Genomic DNA, 8,459 nt, shown 5'->3' with positions numbered 1-8,459 from the left:
GGATTGTGGACTCAGGATTTAGTCCCCATTCAAACTGGCTGCCTCCTGGCAACAGAGCTGCTGGAGTTCATTTTCTAAATTTTAGTGAGCACCTATATACATTAAAACGTAATAGTGACATAGGCTAAGTACAAACAGCCAACAAGCCTGAGGCTGAATCGATTTAGCCTTCGCAGATTAGTTTAAACTGTGAAGATTAAACTGAGAAACAACTGGACACATATTTACCTTTGATTCAGGAAATGCAACCACACAACTTCAGTGGCTCAGGCCGAAAGCAGGGCAGGGAGGGTGCTAGAGCATAGCTCTCTGGCTGTGTCTTCACTTTCTCTTCCTGTTGCCCTGAGGTCTCTGGAACTTGCAGTCCAGCACCACAGAAACAGCACTCTGCAGGGTTCTCATCACTTCCTCTTCCTGCTTCCAGGTGTCTTTGGGATTTGTAGTTCATAGTTGCAGCCAGCAGTAACTTTCAGTTAGTTTAGCAGGGAAGGGCAGCTCTGTACTATGGGGAAGGGGGATTTAACTGGTGGAAGGGGAGGAGAGGGGTGGTTAACCCTTCCCTGGCCCCAGACCCCAGCTGGAGTTTGCCTGGGGGGGGGGCAGTCCCTGCCTACCCCCCCAAATCCTTTGCTGCTGGAGCACACAGGACATTCTAGCTTAGCCCAGGGCTGGAAAGCATGCTAGGATGCTGGGGGACTGAGATTTAACCTGAACCAGGAAGGGGTCTGGGACAGAAATTTTATAAACTGGTTTGATCCAAATCAGTTAAATCTGATACTACATTCAACCAGGTTTCTCTTAAGCCAGTTTCACCCATTTTGAAACTGATCTATGTGTACTGAACTTCTGTTCTGTTACAGGTTTAAATCAGTTTCTGGTGACTTAAACTGCTTTATGTGTAACTTCTGTCCCTAGCCTTAGGGGTCAAGGTTGAAATGAAAAAGATGTGGCAAGATGTCTGCTGCACCATATCAACTACAGGAACTCCAGGGATGCCTTAGGTTATTCTTTTTACCTTGGGAACCAAATTGTTGTCCTTCCAGGCAAGAAGTAGGGCCAGATAAGAGGAAAAGATGGTTCAAAACATCTTTATGTTCCTAAGCTACAGCCAGGGACCAAAGCCTCACAACTCTAAATAACAGTAATAAATAAGATAAGCCAATTTGGTTCTAAATTTAATCTCAGTAATTGGACTGAGGGTTTTTATGATGGCCTATAATCATTTTAAACTTCAGTGCTAAAACATGTTTCCCTTTAGTAAAGGGATAATAAGGAGATTTAATCCTCTAAAGTAACCAGAAATGAACACAGAGGGAAAAGATGATGGCTGTGGCAGGCTATGGCTTTATATTCATATATGTATATTGAAAAGTTGATTAATCAATTAGAGCTAAAAATCTAAAGTTTCTTTCTTTGGTCCAATATTTCCCACGTTTTATTCCTCTATTTATAAAACACCTGAAAAAGAATTAACCTAAGTGTTTGAAAAGAAAAATCTTAAGGCCACTTTTTAAGTCATTTCTTTTAAGAGTATGTTAAACAGTTTAACATATGAAAGCCTATCACAGTAGAGAGCTATAATCCATAACACTGTTTCTTGGTACAAGCACTCATCTGTGCATGGGATATATGCTGTGAGCATAATATAATTCAAACAACTTACTTCTGCCAAAGGCAGAGGATAGATGCAGAAAATGGGGCAATCTGCAGAAGTACTTCCATATGAAACTGGGCAATAATTCATTTTTCTGCTTAATAGAAACAACTCCTTCAATCTAAGAGGCACAATCAATAAATGCTAAGGATTCCAGCAGTAAGACAGGTGAATTCCTCAAGAGAATTTTGAAAGTTCATAAAGGCAAAGGCCCACAAAATAGAATTAAAATATTCTGCAGGGTTCACCACTAATTACCCATCCTCTTTTAAGTTGCAGAGTCTCAGTGTAATCAGTCGATCAGATCGTTTCCTGGAAGGCTAATTTGACTGTGCACAAAGTGTTGCTATCTTTGCAAGCTAAACTAATTATAGTGTTGTATAAACTCATTAATGGACTAGAATGAGGAGTTCCTCATATGGGTACTATACTGTTGAAACAAGCAGAAATATACCATGTTAATTCATATCAGAATTTGGCTAAATGCTTTACATGTTACATGATTTGCAAATAATTTAAGTCTAGAATATGCCATTTGTGTTATTTGGGGTTTTCAGGAAATGGGGGCTGAAAGAATTCCCTTGGCATACAGGTAATACATCTATGGCTGGACATGTCACTTTGATATCACTTTAAAATAATGGACCAGCATAAATTGACCCTAATCCAGGACATCATCAGTGGTCACAATGCTGCTAAGAAGAAACAACTATCAAAAGGGCTTTGTAGAGTGGAAGGGGGAGGCAGACAACTCTAAAGCAATGCTAACAAGGAAATGTATGTAGAAATCCCAGCCATAATTCTACCTCAGAAGGCAGGGTAGATTTGCATGGTATAGACGAAAGCAGATGCATAGAATAAGCTTTCATAAACCATGGGCTTACTTCATCAGATTTTGTATAATGAAATCTTAATCAGATGCTTCTCCCTTAGAAGCCACACTTCATTCTCTGCTGCCCAACAACTGGAGTCACTATTCCAACTTCAGATTGACATAAAAACACATTTGAAAAGCTATATTATTATAATTTATTATTTAGATTTATATCCCACCCTACCCAAAAAGGCTCAATGTCAGGAGCCTGGTAGATCATTTTAATTATAGAATCACTAACCTGTTCAAGAGAAGAATCTTCATCTGTGAAGATACATTAAAAAAATTCCATTTATGTATTTTAATGGCAGTAATTTATATCAAATACTAGTTAAAAGTGTAAGCAATAGTTTCATACCTATCAATAACCAAAAAGAATATTGAGGGATATCTGTTTTGTCTTTTTTTAAATTGATTGTGTTTTCTCAAATTCCTAGGAGGATTCACAACCTGCTTACAGCAGAGTACCCATCTATTTATCAAGTCATTGATACATTACAGTAATTTAGATTTATATATTTTGAAGAAAATTTTCATATGCCAGTTCCAGTAACCACCCCCAGACCGCTCCAAGTCAAAAATATCTCCTCAAATAAATGTCCTGGTTTACATAATGGCACAGACTAAGAGATTATGCAACTGATATTTCTGTTGCAAATGTGCTCATGTATAATAAGCCTGAGTTTTTGGATATGTTCTAATGAAAACAGCAGAGAAAGCTTGCTCCTGACTTATGTGAGCTTTCTCATTCACAGGGGGCTATTTGGGTGAGTAAAGGATGTTAATGTGCTTAAGAATTTGCACACTGAGCCCTTAGGCCGTGATTTAGCAAAGCTCTTATGTATGTGCTTAACTTCAAGATGTACTTTAGTTCATCCCTATTCGGCATTGCACAAAGGCTGGAAATAAGACTTGAATGAGACTGACGCATGTGTTTAAATAGACTTCCTGAGCAGAAAGGCTTTCCTAAATTAAGGCCTAAATGGGCTGAAGACAGATATAGTCAAGCACATACATAAGAGCTTTGGTGAATCAGGGTTTGACAGAATCAATAGTGCATAAATTACCATAATACTAAAGGCAGACCTTGAACTGGATTTGCTGAACTGGAAGACAGTGAAGAAATATGATTCCAGTATTGGTCACTGGTGGATACGGTTCTTGAACCGTACAAACTAGATACCATACAGGCTCAGTACAAACCAGATACAATTACTTTTCAGTGGTAGTTCCAGAGATTATTAGTTATTTGAACAGTATCCATAAATGGGCATGATCTGGCTTGGAAACAAATACAACTAATGTATTGAATTAGCAGGAAGTATCATTTTAAAAGATCTTTGGGTAAAAAATACCTTGATAATTCTATATAAGATTTTGAAATAAACCATGAATCGATATGATCCTGAAATATTTATTGATATTAAGAAGGCACATTATAGGTACTATAGGAAGTAATGATGAGAAGGCCTGTCAGCTAAGAACCTGATTCAACAATTTTATTTTGCTAAGTAAGGCTTTACTTAAAATGAAAAATAGGTAAAGCTTAGAATAACATTCTTCCAGGCTTCGTGTGTCTACCAAACTCCCTCATTTCATAAACCCATCCGTTCAGACTTTATGCATTACAACCAGAAGATTTTGAGAGAATTTTGGGATGCAATTTCTTCTCACTCCCAGACCTCCTAGGATAGATATATAATGATATGAAGATGATTTTCAGAGGTTCATATTCCACCTTAACTTCTAGATCAAGATCTCATGGTTTTGTACTCGAAAAACACACATGAAAGCCATTCCATGCAAACCAAATATGGGTAAAGAAAATACATTATTAAGTAAGTGACAACTCAGGTTACCATGTATCATTTGAACAAATGTTGAGTGATGCTTGGATTTAGAGAGACTATGAGATGCAAAGTACTTCTGGAAGGGAACTGTAGTCTTTTAAAATGTCATTTAAAAATAAATTCCAACTACTTATGTGATTTACCAACTGCAATGACAACAGTCATTTAAAAAGGTCATCTGAATATGCAGAACCATAAAAAACCTGAACAATTACCTCTGACACAATGACAGCTTTTAAGTTGTGACTGAAGCCAGCTAATCTCATTTGTTTGGTTTTCATGGTCAATTATGTCATCTTCAAGGATAGTCTCATTCTGCTCTGGATCACACTATTTGAGGAGTAACTGGCAACATGTGCTGCTTCACTGCTGCCCTGGTTTCATGAAGAATCCAGAGGGAATTAACTTTATGAAACTTAAGAACAAGTTTTTTTTAAGGGCCAGGAGCTGAGGTGGATGGGGCAGCCATGGGAGGGGGGTGCTGGGAGAGTGGGCGGGTATCAGGGGCTTGTGGCAGAGTCCCCCACACAGCGGGTGGTAGCAAGGGGCAGCAGGGAATGCTGGGAGCTGGGGTGAACAGTTTAGCAGGCCTGGGGGAAGCCTCCCTCAATACAAATTATCAACATCAAGGTACAGATGGGTGGATGGACAGATCGATGGACAGACAAACAGATACACAGACAGACAGATGGATGGACAGATAGACAGAAGGACAGAAAGAGAGATGGGTGGATGGGTGGACAGACGGACGGCAGATAGACAGACAGATAGATGACTGGATGAACAGATGGAGAGATGGCCAGAAAGACAGACAGATTGATGGACAGATTGATAGATGGATGGACAGATGGAAAGACAGAAAGATGGTATTTGGACAGAAGGACAGACAGAGGACGAATAGATGGGCAGATGGATGGACACAAGAATGGACTAATGGACTGACAGATGGACAGATGGATGGATGGACAAATGAATGGACAGATGAAGACATGGAGAGATTCACTGATGGACGAATGGAGAGATAGACAGACGGTCTGTCCATCTGGACAGACAGACAGATTGACAGATAGCTGGATAGATGGACAGAAAGATGGATGGACAGATGGACTGACGGATGGATGGACTCATAGATGGACAGATGGATGAATATATGGATGAATGGATAGGCAGATGGATGGATGGATGGATGGATGGACAAACAGACAAGCAGAGGGATGGGCAAACAGATGGACAGATGAATGGACTAATTGATAGACAGATGGACAGATAGATGGATGGACAGATTGGAGGGATGGGATCTCATCCCCTATGTGCCTGGCAGTGCACAAGCCAAACCCTGCAGGCAGTCAGCCTGGCTTTGCTCTGTTCAGGCCACACACTTGACCAGCTTGCTGGTCTTCTGATTGGTGCCTAGGTCCCTGGGTGCTTCTCTTGTGCCTGCAGCTTCCCAACCAGTCCACCCTGCCTCTTCCATCACAGGTGTACTAGAGAAGCCTACTTGGAGCTGGCATACTGTGTGCGAGACTCCATGCCAGATAGCTGGCCCAGGCACTGCTGCCTATATTCCTCTTGCTTGGCTCCCCCAGTATCAGTGGGCCTGCTTCTCTGGGCTCTGTCAGGGTACTGGTTTTGGTGGCTGGAGTGACAGGCATAGAAACCTGCCATCTTCCCCTGAAGGGAGCTGCTGGCTGTGGCCTGTCCAGCATTCACTTTGTGGCTGAAGTGCTTTAGGCTTTCAGACCAGTCTGCCACTGCAGGCTGGGAGATAGCCATGAATAGGAGCCCTGCTGGGAAATTGGTTCCCCTGCCTGCCCCAAGATAGTGGCAACCCTGCTCCTCCCCATCTCACCCTGTGCCTCTGATAGGGGTGATCCACAGCAGTGACTTCATCACAGGCTTCTGTGGGGAGATGGAGGAGGACCACCAGCAGATGCTGTTGCTGCTCCACGAAGTGAGCTACAACATGGGCTTCCTCCTGCATGAGGTAGGCGAGCTCTGTCTGTGGGCATTGCTATGTCCTTTTCATGTCCCTACACCCTGCAATCTCACCTCTCACAAGAGGGCTCTAAGAAGACTCACAACAGGGACACTTTCCCAGCCCAGCAGCTGGGACGGCACAGGGAACTGAATCCCCTGTGTGTCCCAAGGAGACATGGCAGTGTGCAAGGTGAGCAAGGAAGCTCCTGCCTTGAAGGGACTAGTGTCCTTGAGTGTACAGCTATGTAGTGCAGCCGCATGGGACAGGACACAGCCATAGGATGAAGCCGTGTCATACATGCCTATGTGGGGTGCTTGACCCTTGCAAAGCACTGTGTAAAGGTGTAGGGCTGCCTCTGCTGGAAGGCAACTGAGTGTCTGGGAAGTTGCACCCTAAAGGGAGCTGGGCCCAGTCCAGAGCCCTCCTGCCTCTACTGATCTGATGGGTTTGTCTTTGCCAGAGGGAAATTTTGAAGCTGCGGTTCACAGCCAGGCTTCAAGGCTGCTGGTGCCTCCCCAGCTTCTAAACACCATGAAAGATTTTTTGAAAAGGCAGTAGGAGGCTGCTCCAGGAGCTTGGTGGGGGAGGGCGAGAACTGGACAGGCTCAGGAAAGAGAGCCCAAGTCTCCTCCCAGGAGCTGGAGCTATTGCACATGTCCTACAGAGGGTTTTTCCCTGTCCTGTGTGCAGCCAGGCCCAGCTGGCAGGAGTAGGGTCTAGCACTGAGCCTGGCTGGGGCTCTTACTCCAGTAGAATAAAAACTGGACACACTACCGGCTGCAGGATGACATGCTGGCAGATGTCCAGGGGTGCAACAGGCTGGAAGAAGGACCCCAGACAGGGCTTCCAGGGGCAAGGAAGGGCTGAAGGGCAGACAGACGCCCCTATCAAGTGAGGGATGAGGAGTGAGAGACCTGCCTCAAGATGGCCCTCAGGCCCTTGAGCCTTGACATCCACACAGTACAGAAAGGAGCACTTAATGATGCAGAAAGGGGCTGTTAGTGCTACCCATCATGCCCAATTCCCCATGCCATTATGCATAGCAGTGAGTCAGTTACTGCTGCCTGCTAACACTCCCCATCCTCCCCTAGCCCAAGAAGTGCTCAAACTCAGATCAAGGTGATATTCCTTGACTGAGCTGGAGGCTGGAGCTGCAGCATGCTGGTGAAGGTGAGGGTTCATGGCAGTCCGTGTGCTGGGGAAGGCCTGACTGAGATTGTTGGTCTGGAAGCCATGGCAGGGCTGGGCTGGCAGCCTGCACAGCTGTGCACTTCCACATCAGTCAGAAGCTTTCACTGCTGCTGCCCTGTGGTGAGAATGTGAAGCCCCACCATTGCCCAGGGCTTTTGCCTTGCTGGGGGAACCTTGGTCCATGTTAGGTGCAGGTTCCCAGCAGATGGTAGCCCTACTGTGATTGCTAACATGATCTTACCTCAGACTGGCAAAGGCAGGAGGCTTCCCCATGAACACCCACTGGGTTCCCTGCAGCAGGTAGTGCTAGGAAGGGCTGGGGTGGTGTCTGCCTCCTGGGTGTTCCTCCTGGTGCTTCACTCCTGGATGCCCCAGCAGCCCCCAACTCCCTGCAGCAATGAAAGCTGGACCCCACGGACTTGCAGCTGGGGCCTCTGAGTGAGGACGGAGCTGACTTTGGGCTAATGCTCATGTTAAGGACCAATGCAGGGTTGGGCCTAGGAGCAAGGTCCTGGAGGGCACTCAGGGAGCAGAAAGGCTCCTTGCTGAGCCGGGAGGAGTTGCTTAGTCCACAGGCAGGGCCTGAATGTCCCCTGTCTGAGGCAGGTTTGTGGCTGCAGCCACGTGCCACAGGGAGGGCCTACCTGGAGCCAAGCCCAGCCTGTCCCACAGCTTTCTGCTGGGCTGGGGGTGACCCACTATAATACTTCATGCTGCAGGGCAACAGCAACCTCCCCTGGACAGACAGACAGTCAGACACTTGGACAGATTGATAGAAAGATAGGTGGATGGAGAGACAGATGGACAGATGGATGGGCAGATGAACGGACAGATGGATAGGCACACAGATGGCTGAATGGACAGACAGAGGGACAGGTGGATGGACAGATGAACGGACAGATGGATAGGCAC

General features: G+C 45.0%; 1 long non-coding RNA gene across 1 annotated transcript in view; it reads left to right on the top strand.

Moving 5' to 3' along the window:
- The first annotated feature begins 2,176 nt into the window (after positions 1 to 2,176).
- The window catches only part of LOC109312577, a 24,165-nt gene continuing 17,882 nt past the window's right edge, over positions 2,177 to 8,459 (top strand). The window contains exon 1 of the long non-coding RNA XR_002101863.1: positions 2,177 to 2,191. This is a non-coding gene — a long non-coding RNA (uncharacterized LOC109312577). The remainder of the gene's footprint in view (positions 2,192 to 8,459) is intronic.

This window comes from Crocodylus porosus, unplaced genomic scaffold (genome assembly GCF_001723895.1).
Source record: "Crocodylus porosus isolate Cpor-Errol unplaced genomic scaffold, CroPor_comp1, whole genome shotgun sequence".
NCBI classification, from domain to species: Eukaryota; Metazoa; Chordata; order Crocodylia; family Crocodylidae; genus Crocodylus; species Crocodylus porosus.
Note: the sequence above shows the minus strand (reverse complement) of the source record. Positions and strands in the feature narration are given on the sequence as shown.